Here is a 13,283-nt window from a genome sequence, read left to right as displayed (position 1 = left end):
CTGTCTCTCTTGCTGAGCCATTCTTTTCTGACCTACCTTTAAATGTATGAAGTGCTTAACCTAAGCCTCTCTCTCTTCTATAACCACAAATTCCTCCAGGGAGTTCTCACCCAAATCTTTGGTTTTTAATGCCACAATATAACCCAGTGATTCTCAAATCTCCGTCATCAGACTTGACCTCTCTTTAGTGCTTGAGACTAAGCTGCTTATTTGACATCTCCGCTTGATGTCATAAACCCAGCACAGTCAAAAGAGTACACTTAATATTAATGTCTTCCTTTCTCTATGCCTTTCAACCATCTTCCTTATCTCAACAATACACTCAAATCCAAAAATCTTTGATTCCCCTTACCTCTCAAACCCAATGCAATAACAATTCTGAACCCGAGTCCTTCTGCTGCCTTGACTACCACCCAGTTCAAGCTCTGTCATTTCTCATCTTCTCCATCCCTCTCTCCAATGCAGCAACCAGTACAAAAGCTAGAAACATAAATTGTGTAACACACTTGCTTACAACCACCCAATAGCTCTCTATTGAACTTAAAATAAGACCCAAATCTCTTATCCTGGCCTGCAAAGCCCTTAATGATTTGGCCCTTGTCGATCTCTCTGTCCTCATCTCATGTCACTTGCCCATTTCACCTGCTAGATTCCAACCAGGCTCTTTCTTATCTGGGAACAAACCATTCTCATTTTCACTTTAGAGTTGTTGCACCATCTCTTCTATCTACAATGTTCCTTCCTCCACACATCCAATGGCTGCTTCCTTCTGGCTGTTCAATAGTCAGAGAGGCTTTCTATGACCAAACCAATCTAACGAAGTCATCCTGTCATGTACCACCAACTTATCCTCCACAGTATGATCACTAACTGTTAACTAAATTCTTTTCTGTCTTCCTCCACTAGAATAAAAGATACAGAAGGTGATGAACTCTGTCTCAACCACTGCTCTATCACCACAATTTGGGACATTGCTTAGCACATAGTAGGCACTCAATAAAGCTTTTATTAAATGAATGAATTTAAAGAAGTGACTTTAAATGTAACAAAACTAGGAATTTCATGGCATTGTTTTTTTTTCTTTTCACAGAAAGTTATCACATTTACTAAAAGATCTCAAGTAAACATTTATTTTAGACAACTTTCATGGAAATCTGAGGCAGTAAAGAATATTAAAATGTTACATTGCAATGCATAAACTATTCCAGAAGTTATAGTACCCTCAAACCCTACATGATATTAATTATATATTATAAATTATTGCATTGTCAGTAATTAAAATGCAGATAACCCATACCTCAATGTCTCTTTACCTTATCTAAAACATATTTTATGTTTCTCTGGATTTAAGGAATTTAATCTCAACTTTATGTGAATTTTGCTGGCAATGTGAAATATATCACCAAGGTCTGCTCCTATGGTTTGGTCTCCAAATTTTCTGGACTTCATCCCTCTCGCACTAAGACAGATCACATTTTTCATCACATTATACTTATAGGAAGTAGTACTTACAGGAAGTAATCCTTCCTCCATTCTTCTGGCTTTCCCCCTCCATTTTTGTTTCTAACATTGTAAATACAATTTCTAAAGGAATATTTTACTTAAGTCATTTCTCTGTCCAAAAAAAAAAAAAAAAAAACACCTATACTCTAATACTAGTTCACTAACTCTTCTCACAAAGACTTTGTGCCCCAGGTTAATCAGCTCTTCTTGAAATCTTCAACTTACAATTCAGAGGTTGCCAACCTGTGGGCCTGGGATTATAGATTATAAGAAAGAATAAGTGAAACCACCATATATTCCAGAAGCACTGTCTGATACTGAATGATTTACACACTGAAAATGTCTGTCTATGCATATGTATGTCTGTGTATGCATATGCAATTGTATATACTATGTTTAAATTTATTTGATTAATCAAATAAAACATTTTATTTAAATACATAATAGTGTTTCTGAATTCACAATAGTATTTTTAGTCATGTTTCATTTTCCCAGTAGACACCAAATATACAACTACTATGATGTTTAAGTCCTAAAGGTTTTTTGAAATTAAAAGGGGGCTCAATATTTTAAGTTCTATTACATTCTATTTCATCAATTGACCTCACAATACAAATACTATGCTGCCAATCCAGGTACCTCCCACACCAAAGCAATATCAACATATACTGCGTTAATAAAGTAATATTTCCTGACCATCAACCCACACTTTAAAAATTAATGGGTCATCAGTTTCATCCACCTAAGGTCAGTAATATTTATATTTTAATTCAACTCACTTTTTATTCATAAAATGTTAAGCAAGTAAGAAAAAAGTATTGAAGTTATTCCTAAAAGCCTCTGTTACTTAACTCTGATAGATCTGGAAGTTGCTAACAGTACACTCATTAGCACTGGTGGAAAATTACTTGAAAGCATCTCTAAACCAAAAATGAACAACAAAAAAATTTAAACATGAATTGAGACAAATGTTTAGAACACAGGGCTCACCATTTCTTATGTTTAGATGTGTAAGGGGAGCCATTATTTCACACTGTACTAGTAAATTTACTCCCTTATTGATTTTAGTCTATTTATTGCTTATTAATACTACCTATTTCACTTTATCCATCAAAAGTAAAAATGGGAGACATTCAATGCAATCAGTCAACTCCTTGAGTAAATAATAATGAAATGTATTCGATGGAAATAAGATGTCAATATTTTTAAAACCATATGTCAAAAGTTGATTCCATTCAAAAATCATTCCAAATGTGTTCAATTATCCTTAGAAAACTGACCTAAACCCTCAAAATACATCTCACATAGTAGGTAAGCTCTGTATTTATGAGAAGTGAGTCTGTTACTAAATGTCTGTGGCTGTACAAAGAGCACACCTGAAGACAACTCAAACACATGGAGCTTGTAAGAGCGGGGCAACCTATCTTCTGGGTAGCTCTAGTAAACACGCTTTCTGTATAGCCATGCTCTGCTGATCCCTGTGTCCTTCCTGTAGATAACTGCACTTATTCCTCAGGGCTTGACTTAGGCACCACTGAACCCAAAGCCCTGAGACCGAGTAAGGTGGCCTTCCTGTGGGTTCCATTAGCATCTTGTACCCAGACACCACTTATGACATGTAAATGAAGATTGATTTTCTGTCTCCACTCCAAGCATGAAAGTTCAACAACAGTAGGGAGTGTGTGTTATTCACCATTTAATCCCTAGAACCTAAAACTTACTAGAAGCTCAATTAATACTTGTTAAATGAATAATTAACAGCTATTCAAAAATTCACAGAACACATATGAAATCTGAAAGAGAGAGAGAATCCTTTCTAACTGAAAACCAGTAAATCTCTAAACTGACTCAAACTCTGTTCCTTCTGAAAATATAAAACCCACAACACTGTTTATAGGTTATGTTAACTTGTAATTAACTTTAAGAGAAAGAAACTCTCCTAGAAATCTATCCAAACTCATTTTTAGAATCTATTCACATTTAATTTTCTTCAGTGATGGAAAACAACTGAATGGCATCCTAATTAATAATAATAAACATTAAAAACCACTGGTTACATCTACTGTACACTTACAGAGGATGCTGTTCAAAGAACTTTTTATCTATCTCCTATAGTCATTATAATGATAGCGTAAGGCAAGTACAATTACCTCACACATTCTGCAGCTGAAGATACTGAGAGACAGGTATTATGCCAATAATGGACCCTGGCCACATACCCTGTAAACCCCCATGGGTATAAATACCATTCTGGTGTTTCTGATGCTGTTAAACTGATACTCTTTGGCAAACAAGTAATCAGTATTGGGCAGGCGGCAGGCACACAAATTAAACCACTGGGATTTGAGGGAGGGGGGCTCGTATTTTTTTTCTTACAAAAGCATGACTTAGCTTATCCTGACTCACCCAGGAAAGTAAGTCAGCTTCATTTCAGGTGCACTTGATTGGCAGCAGCTCCTTGGAACAAGGTACTGAAAAAATACCAGGAGACTACAGAAAAATCAGAGAGGAAAGCCACGCATGGAATGTCAACATCTCCGTAAGAATGAGAGATAGGCTAAATCCTGACACTCAATGTAGGGCATGTTTTATGCAGATCGAGGCCTATGAACTGAAAGACTGGTGGTAAACTTCAGTCACCAAGTCCAAACCACCCCCAGTGAGCCCTCAGAGTTGCAGTGTAGTTCTCTAGTGCTACTAACCTTAGCTCCGCTCTGTTCTCATCTTCATGACTGCCAAGGTGACTGTCTTATCCCCACACTAAACCTTGAATGACAATAATTCCCAGTAAAGCAATTTCTGCTGCAGGCTTTTAAGGCATGATCTTGAAAATGTACATCTAACAAGACAAAAAATTATTATTCACAACATCAGAATTTCCCAGATTAATTACTTGAGTGTTTACTGATTAGTTTTTTAAATGTTCTGGCTAAAAATAAAGTATCATTTTCCATTAGCTCTTTTCTAATGGAGAACTTCAGAAGTACAAAATAGTATGAAAGTATTATAATAAACACCCATGTTTCAACATGCACTGAAAAATAAATTATTACATACAAAGGTGAATTCAACCAGGTGGGTATCCAGCCCTGATTTTATTCTGTTTGCTTCCCTGAAGCAGTAGTAACCATTCTGCTGAATTTAGAATTTATCATTCAAGGGCATTTTTTCACAACAATATTACACGTCTATATTCTAATACTAATCACAGAATTGTTTTTCATATTGTAAAATGATATAAATGGTATCATAATACATATGTTTGTAATTTTTTTTTGCCCAACACTATGTTCTTTGAATTTATTCTTGTTGATATGTATGGTTATATTTTCACTGTGTGCAGTATAACCTTGTTTGAATATAGTACAATTTGATTATTAATTTCCCTACTGACAAAATTTTGAGATCCTTTTTTGTTCGTATGTGTTTTAAATAGAGTTTACTCTTTAGAACAGTTTTAGGTTCAAAGCAAAATGGAGCGGAAAGTACAGAGTTCCCATATACCCCCTACCACACACACATACACACACACTCACACCCACACGCGCACGCACACACACACAGAGCCTTCCACACCAGAGTGGTACATTTGTTACAATCAGTGACCCTACACTGAAACATTATTATTACTACCCAAAGCCCATAGCTTACGTTAGAGTTCACTCTTGGTGCTGTCCATTCTATGGGTTTCACCAAATGTACAATGATGTGTATCCACCATTATAATATTACACAGAATAGTTTCACCACCCTAAAAATCTCTGTGCTCCACCTCTTCATCGCACCTTCCCGGTAACACCTGGTAACCACTGATCTTTTTACTGTCTCCATAGTTTTGCCTTTTCCAGAATGTCAGAGTTGGAATTCTATAGTAGGTAGCCTTTTCATATTGCCTTTATTCTTAACATAAAGTAGTAAATTAACTATCACTGAAAATGCATGGGACCAATTCCACCTTCAATCTGTATAGGATTAAGCATTATTACAGTCACAAATATGAATACTTACTCTGGTAACATTAAAGACATTAAATTAATTTCTTGAAGCAGGAAGACAATGCCTGTGCATTCATTGGAAGATACAGTAGGAATTTTTTTTTTAAAAGCCAAATTAATTTGCACACTATCAAAATTGACACATCAATATTAATTAGGTCATCATTCCAAAGAAGGAAAATCAGTCAAAAATCAACCAACATTTATTAATCATCTACTTCCCTCGAAAGTGTCCTTATGCACTTGAGATACAAGACAGATGAGATGCTGCCTCTGCCTGCAGGTGCTTTCCTGCTTATTATTTCATAATAGTTTCAGAAAGTAAATTTAAAGGGTCATGTGATTTAGCAACAAGAGATGCAGCAGAAAAAGCAATTCATTATGCTTGAATGGGGGGAAGGGGGTTATTTTTTCAGGGAGGAGGGGGATGCAAATAAATGCAGGGGGGCCTCACAAAGGAAGAGATACTTGACAGCTGCCTAGAGGGTGAGCAGGCTTCCCTCAGGAGAAAAAACTATGCAAGGGCATTTCAGGAAGGGAGAGAACAGAGCACACCCAAATGCAAGCTGTCTCTCAGTAAACTCAATCAGGCTGGACTGACTGTACCCCCAGGGAAGTTTATGCATGTCCAAATACACAAACCAGCATGGGAGGACAAAGATTCACTCCCTGATCAAATTTTCACCAGGCTCCCCCAAATCCTCTTCTCCATGAGACCTCAACCTTGGCCTAAAAAACCCACAGACTCTCAACAAAAATGATTTTGCCCATCCCTGACCCCTACCCAATTCACACTAAAAGACTTAAACACTAACATGTTTTCTAATTGCTGAAGGCCATATCCTTAGAATGACTCTAACCAATCCCCAACCAGAAAGGGCCTGCATGAGGAAGCTGAAGGCTGCCGAAAGAATTTCATTTGCCTTAGCATTTACTAAAAAGGCCTGACAACTGTGACTCCTTCCTCTGCCCCTTTCAGATAGACTAGTATCTCCTACAACTCGAGAGTGTCTTTCCTAAGTACCTGAAAGCCATGCCTTTGAAATGTGATTGCCAGGAAGGATGCAGCCCCTGTCTCCAACTCCCTTCAATACTTGCCAGCCAGCAGACCCAGCTGGCCTCATCAGCATTTAAATCGAGGACCCCTTTGTAATGTTTCACTTCTCAGATGCTGACAATTGATACTGAGTTCAGTTTATGCTGGGCTCTCCTCCCCACTGCAATAGTATAGTACTGATTAAAATCTGTCCTGACCATTTTAACTAGTGTCTGGCTTTGCTTACCTTTGATAGTAACAGAACAGGAAATAATGCAATCCATAGCCCTAAAGCCTTCAGTAGCACTCTCTGTCTTTCAAATGTAGTCCTGCTGGTTGTTTGGCACTTGAAGCTCTGCCTGAGCCCAGCAGAACAATTGGGAATTCCCAGAAGGCTGCTTCTTCTCTGTCCTTTGTCGTCATCCTCCTTATGACATGAATCCTTCCACATCACACTCTATTCACCTATTTTTTATATTGTACTCATTTATTCTCCCCTTCATTCATATGTCAAACACATTCATTAACTGATTAACTACCATCTGTCAAGACTCCCCACTTAAAGTCCATGCCTCTACTTTCATAAAGCTTCACTAATAGCTCCAGCCAGAGTGTCTTCTTTCCCAACTGAGGATAGGGTAAGTACATTTAACCTACAGGCAGAAAATTTTTCTTCTATTATATCTTTGACTATTGCTTCTATAGTATGCATTCTAGCAATTTCATCGGGAACATATTGTCCATATATTATATTATGGATAGACCACATGATAGTCCACAGGCCAAATCTGGCCCACTGCCTGTTTCTGTACAGCATGAACTAAGAGTGCCTTTTACATATTTTAATGGTTGGAAAAATCATAAGAAGAATATTTTATAAACATAAAAATCAAGAAATTCAAATTTCAGTGTCCATAAATACACTTTTTTTGAAACGCAGCCATACTCATTCGTTTACATACTAGCTATAGCTGTTTTCATGCTACAATGTTTCAAGAGTAAATAGCCCTAACAAAAAAATGTATTACCAACAAAGCTGAATGTATTTGCTATTTGGCTCTTTACAGAAAAAGCATGACAACCCCTGTATTAGATAACTATTTGCTGCAGTGTGTTCATTCCAGTGATGGTTAAATAAGAAAAGTATCATATGATATCACTCATATGTGTAATCTAAAAAAAAAAAAAAGGAAAAAGAAGAAACTATTGAACTCATCTATCAAACAGAAATAGACTCACAGACAGGTAAACAATCTTATGTTTACCGGGGGGAAAGAGGGTAGGAAGGGATAATTTGGGAGTTTGAGATTTGCAAATGTTAACCACTATATATAAAAAGAGATTAAAAAGATTTCCAGTCAAGAGGTGGAGTGGTAGGACCATGAGCCCACCTCTCCTCACAACTACAACGATACCACGACGGAATGTTAAACAATCATCCAAAAAAAGACTGGAACCTAGCAAAAAAGATCTTCTGCAACTGGAAACATAAAGAGGGAACCACAGCAGGAAGGTAGGAGGGGTGTTCTCACCATATAATCAGGCCCCATGCCCCCTGGGCAGGGGGGTGACCCACAAGCTGAAAATTTGTGAAGTCCCAGAGGCCCTTCCACAGGAGTGAGAGCTCTAAGCCCCACGTCAAACACATGAAAAGTTTCTCAGTATCACTCATCATTAGGGAAAAACTAATAAAACCACAATGAAATATCACCTCACACATTTCTGAATGTTTATAATCAAAAAGACAACAAATTACAAGTGTTGGTGAGGATGTGGAGAAAAGGGAACCCTCATACACTGTTGGTGTGAATGTAAATTGGTGCAGCCACTATGGAAAACAGTATGGAGGTTCCCCCCAAAAGTGAGAGGTAGCATTACCATAGGGTCCAGCAATTCCATTTTGGAGATATATGTGAAGAAAAACAAATTTGAAAAGATATGTGCAAACCAATGTTCATTGCAACATTGTAACAATGGCCAATACACAAAAGCAACCTTAGTGTACATTGATAGATACATAAGAAGATTATGTACACACACACACACACACACACACACACACACATAATGAACTATTACTCAGCCATGAAAGAGAATGAAATCTTGTCATTTGTGATAGTATGGATAGACTTTGTGGGCATTATGCTAAGTGAAATAAGTCAGACAGAAAAAGACAAATACTATATGATCTCACTTACATTTGGAATCTAAAAAAGAAAAGAACAAACATAAAACAGAACAAATGGGGTTCCCAGTTCCTGGGGGGGAATAGGGGAGATGAATGAAGTAGATGAGAGAGATTAAGATGTACCAACTTCCAGTCATAACATAAATGAGTTGTGGGGATGCAATATACAGCATAGGGAATATAGTCAATAATATTGTAGTATCTTTGTGTGGTGGCAAATGGTAACTGGACATCATGGTGATCATTTTTTACTCTATGAAGTAATAAATCACTGTGTTGTGCACCTGGACCTAACATACTGTTGAAGGTCAATTATACTTCAATTTTTGAAAGAATGACTTGTCATTTCAAAATTATAAACTGAGGGGGGAGGGTATTGCTCAGTGGTAGAGAGCGTGCTTAGCATGCACGAGGTCCTGGGTTCAATCCCCAGTACCTCCATTAAAAAAAAAAAAAAAAAAAAAAGATGGCCCGGCAGCCAGCCCTGAGAGGCGCCCGGGAGCCGGGACTTTCCGGGAGGGGCGCGTGCTGGTCCCCGCCCCGGCCAGGTGCCCGCCGGGCCCAGCTCCGCGCACCAGGTGCCTGTTGCCCTGCCCGAGGCCCGGCCATGGCCCAGCAGAGAGCCCTGCCACAGAGCAAGGAGACGCTGCTGCAGTCTTACAACAAGCGGCTCAAGGGCGACGTCAAGTCCATCATGCGCAACTTCACCGAGATCATCAAGACCGCCAACACTGAGGATGAGACGCAGGTGCCAAGGGCCACCCAGGGCAAGCAGGACAACTACGAGATGCACGTACGAGCCGCCAACATCGTCCGAGCCGACGAGTCCCTGATGAAGCTGGTGTCTGACCTCAAGCACTTCCTCATCCTCAACGACTTCCCGTCAGTGAACTAGGCCATCAACCAGCGCAAACAGCAGCTGCGAGCGCTGCAGGAGGAGTGTGACCAGAAGCTCGTCGCCCTGCAGGATGAGGTCTCCATCGACCTCTACGAGCTGGAGGAGGAGTATTACTCATCCAGGTACAAATAGGGCTGGACCCTGAGCTGAGCGGACCTGCGGACCTGGGCCCGGCCAGCCTGCGTGGCTCAACCCCACCTGGCAGCCTGAAGGTCTTGTTTTTCAAATCCTTCCCTGTCTTGGCAACAGAGCCGTGTGCCTGGGTTTCAGAGCAGACCTCACAGTCAGAGCATCTGATTGACAGACAATTTACACCATCTACCAGGGCCTGGGCATCAGGATGAAAATTGCAGAACCTCGAAGGTTGGGAGGGCCGAGCCAGCCTTTCTGCCTGGGGTGATGGCTGCCTCTCTCTGGGCCTGTCTACTCCGCTTAGCTGTCTCATCAGCATTTAAACATTCTGGCCAAGGCTGGGCTAGCTCTCTTGGCCTCCCAGGCCCACGTCCAGGACGCCGGTGCTCGCCCAAGGATGTAATTCCATTTTGTGTGTGTGTGTGTGTGTGTGTGTGTGTGTGTGTGTCAGGGGTAAGGGTCCTGGGAAGGAGGAAGAAAAAACCCAGAGAATGGCCTTGACAGCCATGCCTGGGGTCCTTAGACCCCTGAGTTCCCTTTCAACTCAACCTTGTTCAGACTGGAGCCATCTGACATGCCAGGCCCTTGCTGGGCCCCAGGGATCTGGCAGTGTGCAAGACCTGTCTCCCTGGTCCGCGCATGACCACTTAGAATCCTGAAACCTGAGGCTGGAGGCATCCTGAGAAATCAGAATCCAAGTGTAACTGATGCGTGGGGAAACTGAGGCTGGAGACTGGGAGGTATTAGCAGACACAAAGTCCATGTTCCCTCTCGCCCTCGCTGCACAATTTTTTTTTTTTCTGACATGGATTTTCAGTGCTCCTCTGTCCTGTGGAGACCATGCTGGGGCCACAGACACCCAGAGCCAGCACACCTTTGGTCTGAGACTTGGCTTCCCTGCACTGGACTCAGTGCCCCCTTCAGGGTCCCTGCTGCCCATCCTGGCCTCTGTGGGAAGGGAGATTCTCACTGCCCAGCTGGAGCGGTTTAGACCTTTCTGGAGGGTGGGGCCACCTCTCTTCCCTGATACCCATCGGCTCAGCAGACATGCAGCGAGAACTTCCTACACACCAGGCCTTCAGGGAGGGGTTCTGGAGTGGATCTCTTGGGGGTTCAGACCTTGCTGGGACATTGCTCACAGCCCTGCTTGGTTTTGCAGAATCCCAGAATCCCTTATGTCCCTGTGTTTGTCCCTCTGCTGCCCCCAAGGGCCAGGCCCACAGCAAAACCCAGGGGTCCTGAAAGCTGGGCTTCTTACATCCTGGCTCCTGGTCCATCAGTCTCTGGTTCACTTAGATGGTTTCTGGTCTGGCCTGGGAGCCCCTCCCACCATTCCTGGTACATCCAGAGGCTGAGTTCCTCCCTCATCTGTAAATACATGTCAGTGGCTGGGGCTCAGCTGAGTCAGGACCAGCAGGCTGTGTCTTCCCCTCCTCCGGCTCATCCCCCAGCACGGGCTGTGTGTGCCCCAGCCCCCGAGCCGGCGCTCAGCCTGTCCTCCAGGTGCTTCCCTGCTGCCCACACTCCCATCTCCATGCTTGCTGCCCTGCTTTCTGCTCACGATTTGCTCTTTCTCTTCCTCTCACCCTCCACTCTCCTTGGGACACTGCTCTGTGTCTGGATGGTTTTGGAGACTAAACACTGGGGGCAGGAGTGCAGGAGGAAGCTAGGAGCAGGGTAGGATTTGGGAGACAGCCAGTGAGATGACTGCAGGGACAGGACCATGCTCTGGGCACCCCCCTTGACCACCTTCCAGAGCCATACTCTTCACCTGCATCCGCATCCCAAGTCTTCTCGCAGCCCTGAGAGGCCGCCCTGGCTGTGCCCGTACTAGAGATGGGAGACAGTTCAAGGGGCCTGTTTGAGGTCACACAGCTGGTCAGTGGTGCAAGACAGAACGGCAGGGCCTCCGCTCCTAACTGCTGCCCAGTTTAGGCTGAGTCCCAGCCAGGGGCAGACCCAGAAAGGAGACAGGGTCTATGCCCTCAGGGGCCTTGTGAAGCATAAGGATCAGGGAGGGACTCTAGCAAGCTCTGGACACTGGTTCCTGCAGCTGTGAACGGAGTGTGTGGTCAGGCTGGAGGAGGAGGGCAGCTGGAGCCAGGATGGGATGTGACAGCAGGGGCTAGGAAGGCCATGTGGCAGGAAGGACACGGGTTGGTCAGTGGAAGGTACCTGCTGAGGTCACACAGCCTGCTGGTGGCTGGTCCCAGAAGACTCCTTTTAGGATTCCCTGGGGGACCCTGAAGCAGGGGCAGCCCCCATGTGCCTGCCCCTCAGCCAGGCCTGCTTGTTGGTGGGACCAGTACAGAGGAGAGGGTGGTCCGGGGTGTGGTCTGTTTCTTAACTCTGCTTCTATCTCACTTTCCTTCCCCTGGCTTCCACCCTGCCTGCTCCTGTCTCTCCCTGGGTTTCCAGTGGTGGAAAAGCTCAAGTCTTTGCGAAGCTAATGATCTGCCTCTATGCGAAGCTTATTGGAGGCTGGACCTCGACACAGACTCTGCTGATGGCCTCTCAGCCCCTCTGCTGGCATCCCCAGAGCCCAGTGCTGGCCCTCTGCAGGCAGCAGCCCCTGCTCACTCCCATGCCAGCAGCCCCGGCCCCACAGAGCACACCTGAGCCTCCCAGGGCTCCCCTCCCTGGGCCCCTAGGACCTTTGGAATGAAATCCAGTGCCCCTCTCTGGGCCCCCACAGCCTCAGCTCCCTTCAGCCTTGGTTCCCTCTGGGGGAGCCACTGTGGCCTTGTCAGCCCAGGGAGAGCCCACCTAGGAGTGTTCTCCCAGCCATTCCGAGGTGGCCCATCCTTCCTCCAGTCATCACCTCTTATTTGCTGTCTTCTGGCTGGCTGGGTACAGGGAAGTTTCCAGGACAGTTTGTCCTGTTGGGGACCTAACAGTGGGGCAGGAAGGATGCCTAGTGTTGGGAGGCCCGACCTGAGCTGTTTACCACGGTGGGGGGAGGTAGTGCTCAGAGTGGACAGAACTAGCCAAGACCAGGCCGCCTGCCCAGAGCTCTGCCTGCTGCCTCACCTGGAAGCTCCCTGTGCTGACTGCCCCTGCAGGGCTGTGGGGAAGTGGGATTGCCTGATTTTACAGAAGTCAGGCAAGATCCTTCCTAATTTTGCTGCTGCACACATTCTGGTTATTTTTGTAATGAGACTGTTAAATAAACTGTTAAAAACTGTTAAATAAACCATTAAAAAAAATTATGAACTGTAGCAATGTAATGCCTCATGGGTAATTAAACTTGCAGGTCCGAGCTGTATGTGCCATTTTGTGACTTTCAGGTCATGAAGTTTGGTCTGTACTTGATGGATGGGAGTGTCAGCAACATTTATAAACTAGGTGCCAAGAAAAGAATAAACTTATCCAAAATTGACAAGTACTTCAAGGTGAGTTACAGTTTTTAGATAAACTTTTTTATTGAAGTGTATGCAGTTTGAGCTCTGGAAGGTGAACCCCCCATGGCCGTGTCCCACACCGGGGAATGCAGGGGTGGTGGGTGGGGGTCAGGGAGGCGGTCTCCTCCCC

General features: G+C 43.5%; 1 pseudogene; it reads left to right on the top strand.

Moving 5' to 3' along the window:
• The first annotated feature begins 9,010 nt into the window (after positions 1-9,010).
• Positions 9,011-12,418, top strand: LOC105074234 (mediator of RNA polymerase II transcription subunit 22-like; annotated as a pseudogene).
• Positions 12,419-13,283: the final 865 nt, after the last annotated feature.

Source organism: Camelus bactrianus, chromosome 18, assembly GCF_048773025.1.
Source record: "Camelus bactrianus isolate YW-2024 breed Bactrian camel chromosome 18, ASM4877302v1, whole genome shotgun sequence".
NCBI classification, from domain to species: Eukaryota; Metazoa; Chordata; class Mammalia; order Artiodactyla; family Camelidae; genus Camelus; species Camelus bactrianus.
This window is presented reverse-complemented; position numbering and strand designations above follow the sequence as displayed.